Below are 13,662 nucleotides of genomic sequence, written 5' to 3'. Positions count from 1 at the left end.
TGGGAGGATACGTGAAATAAAATTGGCAAGATGTTGATGGATCATTGAATTATTCTCTTCTCTTTTGAGTATGTTTGAAAATTTCCCTAATAAAAATGTGAGGAAGTCAATGATTATAATATTATGAAATGGATACTAGCTTCTTTGGGTTCTAGATACAGTGCAAACCATACCTTATGGATAATCTCAGAAAGAGAGAAGTTCTTTAGTAAAATGTGCTCTTTCACTTAACACATAGGGAAGTAGCAGGTGAAAGGCCTTTCTTGGATCATAGAGAGTTTGGTCAAAGGCATTCTCTTTTTTAATGTTAGTCAGTATATATTGAGCATCTTCAATGTTCCAGTCCTGGATGAGACTAGGGTGGATAACGCATATCGCAGTCAAGGGAGGAAACCACTCACACAAGCAGCTAATTATAAAATACTGTTGGGGTTCCCACTATGGCACAATGGAATCACTGGTGTCTTGGGAGTGCTGGCACACAGGTTTGATCCCTGGCCTGGCACAGTGGGTTAAGGATCCTATGTTGCTGCAGCTGTGACCTTGTCCACAGCTGTGGTTTGAATCTGATCCCTGGCCTGGGAACTCTTTATGCTGTGGGGCAGTCAGAAAATAAATAAATAAATAAAATAATAAAATGTTATTAATGGGAGGGACAATTGTAGCTTTTTTTGGGGGGGTACTGTGAACAACACAAGCAATAGCATGATGAATAAGAAGTAGCATTTGGTGTTGAAGGAAGAACAGGTGGTCGAATGCTGCTAGAGTTTCAAGCACAAGGTAGGAGAAAATGAGTTAGGGATCGAGGAGGAGGCTGAAATCTGAGTCCTGTAGATGGTGGAGAGCCTCTAAAAGATTTTAAGGTGAGGTGGGCAGGTGAAGGATAGGTTTGAGCAGATAACACTGGCATCAGAGAAGACAGAAAGACATCTGTGGTCATCATCCCACTGAGAGACAATCACCTGAGCTAGAAGGATAGGAAGAATGATAAATGTGGCAGAAGGATAGGAAGAAAAGGAGATTTCAGGCCAGAGGAGATTCATAGCAATTGGACAGTGATAGAATTTTTATCCTTCTCCACTTCTCTGCTCTCACCCTTCAGTCAAAAATCCTCTTCCCTCTCCCCCCTTTCTTTCCTGTCCCTCTCTTACCTTCTCTTTTCTGACTTTCCTTTGTTGGATCTTGTGCTAAGATTTAGTTGTTTTATAGTATGATTGAAACACACAGTTTTATTTCAACTTAAGAGTGGGCCCCTTGGCTTTAGGGTGGATTTGTGATCCAGAAAACACTGAGACAGGATCCCAACATGAATGGACAACCTTTATGACCAACCTATGTGGTCATAAAGAAGAGGAACTTAATCTTCAGTATTTGCCCTTCTTCCCCCCCCAAAAATATTTAATTTTTTAAAATTTGTTTTGGGGAGTTAATATATGCTCATGGCACAGAACTCAAAATACAAAAAAATACATAATAAAACATCTCTCTCTTCTGCATCCTTTGCTCCTCAGCTGCCCCTTCCAATGTTCTTGCATATTCCGTGAATTTATGATTGTACGCACACGCTTGCACAGACTTTTAAAAATAACTGCTGTGGAGACTTAGTATACACACTTGACAAGTTAATTAGGATGCTAGCTGCACTGGATTAAAATCTTATTAATTAATTTGATGGGCCATTTGATTATATCGTTGATTATGTAGTGAAAAGAAAATGTAGGCTTTCTATTGCAGACGACAATGAGCTCACCAAGGATATTCACATGAATGATCTTCTTTGAAAGATGCAAAGTGTTAAACTATCAGCCCTTTACTTTCTAGTGGATATGAAGACTGAAGACTGTTGATCTAATGTCTATCCATAGTCTTGATTAATCTTCAAAAATCTTCAGCATACTAAGAAGTTTGCTTAGGTAACAATGTATTACCACTAAAAGATTTCTATCAAAAATCAGTGAAATCATAATAAATTTGTTTTGGTTTTTGTTTTTAAAATTAGGGAAAAGGTCTTTAACCTTTATTCAGTGGTAGGTTGTGACAATTCTGCATGGTAAAAGAATCCAGTTTCTATTTTCACCTCATGCACACTGCAGTGAAATCTTTACCACAATAATTCCTGGAAGAGCAGAATATATGATGCTTTCATAAATAAATATTAGTGCATTAGTCTTCTTCCAGCCCAAGCCAGATTTTCCTGGCTGCTTATTTCCCCAGGTGGCCAGAAGAATGCAATCCCTGATATAAAAATCTGCCAGCTTCACGTACATATCTGATCAGAAGTAATGCTCTCACTTGCATAATGCTCTTGCATTTCTGTTGATGAAATATGGTGTGGTGATTGTCTAATAGGAATTATAAAATAATTTTATACATGATTAAAACTCCTCTGTCTTAATTTGTGGATGTATTTTACTTAAAAAGAAGTCTTCCTTAATAAATACTTGCTTAAGGAATAGGTCCTTTAAATACATGAACTTTTAGATGAAAAGTAATGATTGTGATTATGCTGTGTTCAGATTCTGGCATTTTCTTATTATGACTTGCAGTCCTATATGCTTTGAAGCACACTGAAAGAATTAAAGAGAATACATAGTCCTAAAAATATTAAGCACAAAATTGCTGAATTACACTTTTTCCCCCAGTAGGAAGCTAGATAGCATACTCCAGAATGTCATAACTTTCTTTGATTTCAAGTAGAAATAATCTAGTTTACAGAGTAGTGGAGTAATGTTAATGACATTTTACAAAATTAGTCTTTTTTAATATGTTGGGCCTGAAATTTTATTTTTAAACTATACATGCTATGCTGAATTATTTAATAGTACCCTCTGTACCAGTTCTCTAGAATATAAATTTGTCTGTTTTATTAACTGCTATATCCCCAGCTTAGAACCTAGTAAGTGCTCAATAAATACTTTTAAATGAACAAATACAACATTATCTATGACTATTTCCATTTCTATTAGAGTATTTTCTTCATCACATATTGTACATCTTTTTTTTGACTTTCATTTTTTTTCTTTGTGGTTATGAAATAAAAGCTAGGTAGCATGAGGTAAAAAATAAGATTGAAAAAATTCTGGCTTGATCATCTCATTATATTCCAGTCGTATGAAGCATAAGACAGAAAAACATTACCAATTTAATAGTTTCCTTATTTGCTGTACCTCATTTCCCTAGTTCAAGTTGATTGGAAATACAGAAAAGCTATGAACCGCAGCCACTCCCCAGCCCCATGTAAGAATGGATCCTAAAAAGAAAAAAAGAGAGAGCAAGAGATCCAGGGCATTAGAGACAAAGAGACAGAGACAGGAGAGAGACTAATATTGGAAGAGAGTCTTACTTATGTTAATAAGATTGCCATTAATAGGCCTTTTAATACAAAGTGCCCTGCACCTCTCTACACAGTTCATCATAAGCTAATGAAAGAGGTGCTTTAATTAGGAGGATGATAATTGATTCAGAGGATGAGAGAAAAGGGAAGGATTCCAAACCATCACCTCTATATACATGGAGGGACAGCTGCCAAGTGAGAGAAAGCTTGTGGGGAAGGATAAAAGAGCAGGTAAGCTGCAGGATGTTACAGTGACTAGGAACAAAAGGGGGTGACCGTGACCTTAACCAAGAAGTGCACCCTAGAATATTAAAATATCGGGGGGCCATCCTGGGCCTCCATTGTGAGACAATGATATTAAGCCACTCTAGACTATTTTAATTGTCAGAAGAAAATCATATGATCTCTATCGTTGGAATGAATCACCAAAATCAACTTGCACTTTCTGTCAACACTATAGGTTTAGTCGTAAAATCTGTAACAGTTTTTGGCATTCCTTAGAGGATTAATGGTCTATCATTTGAAATTGGGGGAAAAGAACACTCCTGCTCTAGAGGAAATATTGCCCACCATTTGACTATCTGGATGCCGATTACTAGTAAGACCTGGGATTGCTTAAAATGAGTAGATAGAAAATGGGATCTAATATTACATATGACTATAAATCAATGATGTAGCATAACTCCTAGGACTCCTTTCTTTTTCACTCTGTCATTAGCTGTATTTTCTTCTCCTAGAGACTCAGAAAAATTATCTAGCAAAGAAGTTAATACAGTTTAAGGAAAGATGTGTATAAACAAGGTTTTTACTTTTAAGAGGGAAACACTGATTTTCACCTGCACTTTAGTTCCATTATTCCTGCTGCAAAACAAAGGTCTCTATAGAAATCAGGAGTAAACTTCTAGAAATAAGTTGGATGGAAACCACTAAGCCAGTACTACTCAGAGTGTGGTTCACAACCTAGTTCCTGTCCCCGAACTATTAGTGAGTTGCAATAAGTTAAGTACAAACTTGAGAATAAACATTTAGAAATTTTTGTTGCAATTTGACAGAGGAAGTTTTTAGCCTACTGAATTTATTTTATTTCATTTTTTTTTATTTTTGAAATGTAAGTGTACACTTTAATTTTTGGGAATATATATATATTAATTTAATTTTATTTATTTATTTTTTTCTTTTTTATATTTCCCCAATACATTATTCTTTTTCTACTGTACAGCATGGTGACCCAGTTACACATACATGTATACATGCTTTTTTCTCATATTATCATGCTCCATCATAAGTGACTAGACATAGTTCCCAGTGCTACACAGCAGGATCTCATTGCTAATCCATTCCAAAGGCAATAATCTGTATCTGTTAACCCCAAGCTCTCAATCCATCCCCTCCCCCCACCCGGCCCCTCCCCCTTGGCAACCACAAGTCTATTCTACAAGTCCATGATTTTTACAAAGCTTCATTTGTGCCATATATTAGATCCAGATATAAGTGGTATCATATGGTATTTGTCTTTATCTTTCTGACTTATTTCACTCAGTATGAGAGTCTCTAGTTCCATCCATGTTGCTGCAAATGGCATTATTTTGTTCTTTTTTATGGCTGAGTAGTATTCCATCGTGCATATATACCACATCTTCCTAATCCAATCATCTGTCCATGGACATTTGGGTTGTTTCCATGTCTTGGCTATTGTGAATAGTGCTGCAATGAACATGTGGGTGTATGTGTCTTTTTCAAGGAAAGTTTTGTCTGGATATATGCCCAAGAGTGAGATTGCTGGGTCATATGGTAGTTCTATGTATAGTTTTCCAAGGTACCTCCATACTGTTCTCTATAGCGGCTGTACCAGCTTACATTCCCACCAACAGTGCAGGAGGCTTCCCTTTTCTCCATACCCCCTCCAGCACTTGTTATTTGTGGACTTATTAATGACGGCCATTCTTACTGGTGTGAGGTGGTATCTCATGGTGGTTTTGATTTGCATTTCTCTAGAAATGCCTTTTGAATTTAATTGGAAACAATTGAGACTTTTTATGTATGTCTTTTTAATTTTATTTTTTCAAGTAATTTTTCAATATGTAAGTATTGGTCTTTGATGGATAAGAAATTAGAAATAAATATTTTGTCATGGAGAGTTTAATAGATACTGACTGGACTGAATTACTTTGGGGAAAAAGTGCTTATATCTTTCTTCAAACTTCTGAATACTTCTAAATATCTAGAGCTTTGAATGTTATATTTTCCTCTTTCTTGGGTAAGTATAAGGGTGGCTACAAGGGCCTAGGGGAGTGGGGGAGATGGGGAGGTGTTGGTCAAATGGTGAAAATTTTCAGTTATAAAATGTATAAATTCTGAGGATCTAATGCATGATTGCTATAGTTAACCATACTGTATTACATACTTGAAAGTTGCTGAAAAAGTAGATCTTAAATATTCTCTTCACAAAAAAAGAAATGGTAATTATATGATGCAATGGGGGTATTAGGTAATTCTAGGGTGGTAAATCATTTTGTCATTTGAGTGTATCAAATCAGCATGTTGCATGTCTTAATGTTCTATGTTAATTACATCTCAATAAAGCTAGGGGAAAAATCAAAATTTCTAAAAAAATTTTCTCTTTCTTTATGTTTTCTATGCTATTTTAAACATATGTTTTAGGTCTGGGATGCCTTCATGTATTTTGGAAGAATTTTTTAAAAATTGGTCTTATGAAGTTCAAAATTGAAGCCAAGCCCATAAGGAGAATTTTATTTCTGTAATAATAAACATTTATAGACTATTGTTAATGGAGATGGTGGTAGAAGAATGGAGCCCATTTATTCTATTCTTAGCAAACCACTTGGTCAGGGATTATCTCATGAACAAATAATCAATGGTATCTGTTAGGACAAAAGCCCAGCATATTAAGTCATTGGTATGAATATTGGGTCAAGAGAAGCAAAAAAACAAAAACAAAAACAAAACAAAAGAAAAAACAAACAAAAAAAACCCCTGAAAATAATTGGGAACTAAATTGATTTTATCAAGTTGATATCAGAAATAAGGGCCTCTGAGACAAAGGGACATTTCAACAGTTCAAAGTCATATACAAGGGGATGAGGAATGGATATATTTTAACAAGAAACTTGGGAAATCTTTAGTATATACAGATCAACTATCAAGCCCTAGGACCTCTGTCCCAGCCATCCTCAGTCTCAAGAAACCAGGAAGCAAACCACTGGGAGGTGCTAGTGTGTGTGTGTGTGTGTGTGTGTGTGTGTGTGTGTGTGTGTTTAATGGATTTTGTTGGTCTATAGTTGACTTAAAAAGGTGTTAGTTTCAGGTCTACAGCAAAATAAATCAGGTGTACATATACATATATCTATTCTTTTCAGATTCTTTTCCCATATAGGTTGTTTCAATACTTTTCCTACAGTATTAAAGAATTTACCTTGTGCTGTACAGTAGGTCCTTGTTACCTATTTATTTTATATATAGTAGTGTGTATTGGGATTGACAGACATACTCACACAAGGATATATTTTTGAAAACCTTGCATCCTTCCTGCCATCCTTGGCATCCTTTGTCACATCTTCTTACTCCTATTTTCCCTATTTCCTATTTTTACTTCCCCCCGACCCAAAATACCCATGTATAAACTCAGTTTCACAGTGTCTTATCCAGGGTAAACAAAAATCCATCTTTTCATCCTTGAATTCTTCATAAAACCTCTTTCCCTTGCTTTGACAGAATCTCAACACTTCCATGAGAACATGACTTCAAGTTGAGGCTGCTTTCTCCATATCCTACTTATGTAAACAACCCTCTTCTACCCCCAGTGCTGCTTCCATGACATTTTGCATTAGTCTTATGTAAAAACCCTACTACTTTGAGATTATTCCTTCTGGTAATATCATCCTCTAACCTTGATTATTACTGTCATGGACTGCTCTCCTGGGCACTCACCCTCATGCCTTCAATGATTTAACATCTAACTCATTTTTTATACTCTCAGCTTCATACTGTGTTTGACCCTTAGCTGCTCTATTGCTTGATTACTTCATCTCCAGCCATGGGCATCTATACCTGTCTTTCATAATCCAATGCACCTAATGTTGTCATCACTTGGAACTGAACCACCTCTGAAACACTAAATCTGAATGCCCAACTCTGGCCACAGTTCTCCTCCCACAAGCCTTCTCACTCAATTATTCTACTTGACCCTTTCTGACTACACAGGGCTGGCAGGCTGTGATCACTCCATCTTGCTCTGTTGGTTCTATCTCATCTTCTTTTCTTTTTCTGTCTTGCTTTGATGTCATTTCAACCCATTCTCTTGCCAATTTTCTTTACACCCTAATCCCATCGCCTTTTTAACCATTCTTTTGGCAAATGCTCAGTTCAAGGGTTCCATTTTCCAAAGTATAACCCAGACAGCTGAGTATTATTAAAGATTAACTCCTAACTGTACATGTGTATGCCCAAACTCATCTAGGTGTTCACTACCTTCTGTGTTTCCCTAGTGAGGCTTCTCCACTCTCTCCTCAAATCTTTAATCCTGCTGTACTCCCTATTGGCTGGTAATTATCCAATTTGGTCAGAGAGAAATTATAAGTCCAATTTCCTATCACCAACTCTACAAATAGATGTCCCAGGGAAGAGAAGTAATCTTCCTGGTTAAAGATTAACTCCTGTATCTGTACTTATGATCCTATCTGCTGCAATGACTGAATGTTTGCGTTCCTCTCAAATTTGTACATGGAAGACCTAACCCCCAATGTGATGGTACTAGGAGGTGGGGCCTTTGGAAGGTAATGAGGTTTACCTTATGTCATGAAACTAGAGCCTCCATGATGAGATTAATGCCCTTATGAGGCAAGAAGAGATTCTTCTCTCTGCCATATGAGAACAGAGCAAGGAAGTTACTCTCTGCAAGCCAGAAAGTAAGGCTTCGCCAAGCCCCAAATCTACCAGCAAGTGATTTTGACATGTTAGCCGCCAGAACTGCAAGAAAGAGGTGTCTGTTTATAAGCTACCCCTGTCCATGGTATTTTGTTATATTAGCTTGAGCAGACAAATACACTCTCCTTTATGGTCAAGCTTTCCTTTCTTTCTTTTCCTTTTCATTATCCAATGAATAGTTCTGGGTCATCACAGTCTAAAACCTGTCCCTCAGCCTTCCACCTTCCACCAGGCACTGTCCTTTATCACCACTGCTTCAGAACTAAATCTTTTGCAGGCATTGTCTATAATCACTTCCTCTAATTCTCAACTTCGCTCATTCTCTAAACTTTTTACATTTGGTTTTTGCTCTTGCTACGCAGAGACACTGTTCCAGCCAGAGCCAGCAAAGACTGGCTGCCTGGCTAATAAATCACTGAAATCTTCCCTCCTTTGACCTCTTGGTCTCCTCTTTGGTTCCTTAACTGTATCTCATTGGTAGAGATCTAGATTTCTTTGTAGAATCCCCAAATTTTGGTATTTCTCAGGGTTCCCTCTTAGATTGTCTTCTCATTTCAATTTGCACACTTTCTGGGAAACATCTCCATTATTTATTGCTGTGGCTCTATCTCCATGTTGATGACCCCGAAGTTCATCTTTCCACATGCAACCTCTCTCATAAATTTTTGGTTTAGAACACTTCCTTTTTACAAGATGTTTCTTGGATATTCCATGAGCTCATCCAAGTCAACTGTTGTAAAACTGAACTCATCTTTTTTCTATCAGTCTGCTCCATCTCACCTTCCATCCACTGGTTAAAACTGCAGATCTGAGTATCATCCTTGAAGGCACCTTTTCCCTCACCCTAGAATTCTTAGGCACAAGTCAATCCATCACTTTCTTTATTGGCTCTATGATTCACCTAATTCAGTCCATTATTTCATTTTCAATAGCTTAATAGGGGGTATCCTTTTCTCTAGTCAATCTTCTTTCAATCAACTCACTCCCCACACTGCAGACAGTGATTTTTCTAAAAGGCAAATCTTACACATGCCTTACTACTCAGCTTAAAAGTGTTCACTAGCTTTTAAAAATAACTGTAGTCTCTGTGATGTACATTACAACCCATGATTTGTTTATTTTATAACTGAAAATTTGTACCTTTTGATACTCTTCACCCATTTCACTCACACTCACCTCTTGCCTTTGACAACCACCAATCTGTTCTCTCTGCATCTATGAGCTCATTTTTTTCTAGATTTTTCACATAAGTTGAGATCATATGGTATTTACTTTTCTCTATCTGAATTATTTCATTTAGCATAATGCCACAAATGACAAGATTTCATTCTTTTTATGGCTAACATTCCATTGTATACAAATACCACATTGTTTTTATGCATTCATCCATTGATGGACACTTAGTGGCTAATGTAAACAATGCTGCAATGAACATGGAAGTGAAGTTATCTTTTTGAATTAGTGTTTTCACTTTCTTTGGGTAATACCCAGAAGTAGAATTGCTGGACCTTATGGTAGTTTGATTTTTACTTTTTAAATGAACCTCCATGTTGTTTTCTACAGTGGCCATACCAGTTTATATTCCCACCAAGCCTGTACAAGGATTGATTCCCTTTTCTCCACATCCTCACCAACATTTATTTCTTTTTTGATAGTAGCCATAACAGGTGTGAGGTGATACTGTGATTTTGATTTGTATTTTCCTGATCAATTGCTCTTTATTACACTGAAGGTAAAGTCCAAATTTTTATGCCTCACATGATCTTCTCTCTTCTGGGCTCTCTTTATCTCCTTTTGATTTTAATGTTCCAATTATTTATTTATTTTGCTTTTTAGGGTCACACTCACAGCATTTAGAATTTAAAATCTCTCTCCTTTCCTCTCCTCAACTTTTTTCTTCCTGTCCTACTTTCCCTTCCTTCCCCCCTCTCTCTCTCTTTCTTGCAAAGCCTCTTCCTTCTGTCTTGAATTTTTCACACACATACAAGCTCCACTGCATGCATTTCCTGGCTAAATTATACATACACGGTTGATGGGACGTAAGATTGTGTACTTGATATGAAAAGCAACTGGATGTTTGCTTAAAAAAATTAAAATAGAATTTTCATATGATGCAAAGAATTGAAAGGAAGGTCTTAAAGACATGTTTGAACACTTAGGATTCTAGGAGCATTCTTCACAATAGCCAATAGATGGAGCAACCCAATTGTTCATCCATAGAGGAGGTATATACATACAACTGAATATTGTTCAGCCTTAAAAAGGACAGAAATTCTGACATATACTGCAATATGAATGAACTATGAAGACATGCTAAGTGAAATAAACCAGTCACAAAGAGATACTGTATCTAATTATTATAAAAGTAACTAGAATAATTAAAGTCACAGAGAAAGTAGAATGGTGGTTGCCAAGGGTTGGTGGGAGAGGTGGAAGGGAAATGGAAGTGTATTATTTAACGGGTGTAGAGGGTCAAGTTTTGCAAAATGAAGAGTTCCAGAGATGGGCTGCACAACAATATGAATATACTAAACTCCACTTAAAATTAGTTTTGATGAAAAATTTTATGTGATGCGTATTTTGCATGTATTGAAATTAAATTGCACAATTAAAAATATTGATCACGTCATGTCTTTCTTCTAGTCAAAACTTTTCGATGACTCTTCATTCTACCTAGAGTAAAAGACAGAATCTTAGAGTGTCCCCTAGCCTCAATATTTTAATCCTACATTCCATGAACTTCCTACCAAAGGACCAGGCCACATCTCTCCCTAGCCATACCCTTATATTTGTTCCTATTTTCCTGGAAGACTCTCAGTTCAGGGCTTTTGCTTTAGTTATAGCTTCTGCCAGAACTTTGCCCAGATATGCTCTTGACCATCTTATTACCTCTTTCAAGTCCTTGCTCACAATTTCACCTTTTCCAAGAGACACACTTTCAACTTTGCCAAATATTTCAACCCCCTAATCCTGACTCAGCCTTTAGAATTCACCATCATTTATCATCTTCAAATCTACTAAAAATTGCCTTTTATTTGTTACATTTATAGTGTACTACCTTTCACCATTGGACTATAAGCTCCCTGAGAAAGGGATCTTTGTTTATTCACCATTGCATCTCAATCACCTAGACCATTACCGGGCACATGGTAAGTGCTCAGTAAATATTCATTGTACTAAATTGTGGATAATGTGACTTGATTTGATCTTTTAACTTGAAATACGAAAATGGTAACAAAGTATTAATGAGAAGTAAAAATGTTGAGAAGTTTTACTGCTAAATAAAGGGAAATACTCCATCTGCAGAGTCCTTGTTTTCCCTCAAAACAAGGAACCTGATGGAGCATATTAACAAATAGGGACATGATTTATTCATTACCATTTGCAACATCTTTGCTGAGAAAATTAAATTGTTTTGTAGATGCTTGATACACTCTGGGACCTTTTCAATTTCTTCACTGTTCTTCCCTTGTTAATTTTTCTTGTTTTCTTTAAAGGACTGTAGGCAAGTAAGCAATAGTCTGCTCCTTTGGCAAATAATTGATCACTTGGCCTCTTGAACTCCTTCACGGAGTGTGTCTCTGCAGGTTTACTTAGCATCCTGAATGCAGTGATGGAATTAGAGAGTAATTTCTTACTGGAAACCATGAAAAAAAATCAGAGTAAATGCTCCTTATTTTGGCCACAGTGCAAGATGAAACAGATGACCAGCAAAAGGCACTTTCTAACATCACTTTTAAAAAATATATTTTATAGATCTTCATTGTCTCAGTGGGAAGGGTGCTTTTCAGTTCACTGTTCCTGTTACTGTCCATGTCCGCTTTAACATCAAATCACAGATTTGAAATAGAAAAGGCACATTAGTGGATTTTTTATTATTTTAGGTATAATTTACATATAGCACTGTGTTCATTTCAGGTGTATAATATAATAATTTGATATATGTATATACTGTGAAATGATTACCACAGAAAGTAAGTTCACTGCTAAATATATCTCTTTGGTTTTTAACCTCTGTGCTTTTTGTGCTTCATCACTAATTCTTAATAGTTTCAGGTTTCTCATTATAATGAAAACTATACTTAAGTGTCATCTTTTGTTGAAATATTTCCCATATATACATACTGTTTTTCATCATGTTTTCTATTAAATAAAATCCTCAGTATTCAACCTATTCAGGTTGACCTTCAGAAATCTCATAACAGCGAGTTCCCATTGTAGCTCAGTAGTAGTGAACCTGAGTAGCATCCATGAGGACACAGATTAGATCCCTGGCCCAGTGGGTTAAAGATCCTGCATTTCCATGAGCTGTGGTGTAGGTCACAGATGCAGTTTGGATCCCACTTTGCTGTGGCTGTGGCACAGGCTTGCAGTTGCAGATCCAAATTGACCCCTAACCTGGGAACTTCCATATGTGACAAATTGTGGCCATTAAAAAAAAAAAGAAAAAAAAAAGACAGTGATCTCATAACAAGTTATAGTAAATTAAGCCATGATGATAATTAAAAAAGCGAGAAAAAAACTCATTAGTTTCAATTTTTAAATGAGAAAGTAGATTATCAAAATCATATTGCTTTTGTTAATATTTTGTTAATATTAGGCAAGGGCTTACTGAAACATGATAGATGAAATCTTTTCTAAAATATCCTTATAATAAAAATATGTGCATAAAACATATTGTAAACACTAGATATGACCTAATATTGGCAAGCAACTATGTCTAATAGAACCAAATTCTAGACTAGGAGTTAGTAAATTCATTGCCTCTTTTTGTAAGTAAAATTTCTTGAGCATATGTGTTTCCATTCTTTTGTGTGTGGTCTGTAACTGTTTTTGTGCTACAACGGCAGAGTTTAAGAGCAGTGACAGAGACTGTGCGGCATGCAAACCTAAAGTATGCACTATTTGGCCCTTTACAGGACAAATTTGCTGACCCCCTGTTCTAGACAAAAAAAAAAAAAAAAAAAAAAAAAATTGAGGCATCTCTTTATATTTTGTTGTACTGAATTTAACCTTCTATCATTTAAGAGGAAAGGAGAACCTGGAAAAATTTCACTTTTCTGGCTGTGATTCTATGAGCTACTTTGCCTTCCATGGCTGGGGGCCAAGGTTCTGGCTCTTGGCCTTGATAATCAAGTGCTACATTTCAATTAGTTTCAACTTCTCTTTCTTAGATTCCCCATCCCAAGTTGCCCTTGTTATTCTGTTCCCTGACCACAAGAGACAGTGAGTGGTAAAGGACTTAGAGCACATTTTGATATATTTATTGATATAGTTAATGTTAGAGGAAAACATAGGAAACAGAATTACTTCATCTTAGGAGAAAGGGCAAACAGAAAATTAAGGCTGCTAAATTACAAAATTTCACAGCTATGTGTCATATA

At 36.3% G+C, this 13,662-nt stretch overlaps 1 long non-coding RNA gene across 2 annotated transcripts in view; it reads right to left on the bottom strand.

Moving 5' to 3' along the window:
- Positions 1-13,662, bottom strand: part of LOC106505836 — a 131,602-nt gene that overhangs the window by 69,475 nt on the left and 48,465 nt on the right. The gene's annotated exons all lie outside the window — the stretch shown is intronic.

This window comes from Sus scrofa, chromosome 13 (assembly GCF_000003025.6).
Source record: "Sus scrofa isolate TJ Tabasco breed Duroc chromosome 13, Sscrofa11.1, whole genome shotgun sequence".
NCBI classification, from domain to species: domain Eukaryota; kingdom Metazoa; phylum Chordata; class Mammalia; order Artiodactyla; family Suidae; genus Sus; species Sus scrofa.
This window is presented reverse-complemented; position numbering and strand designations above follow the sequence as displayed.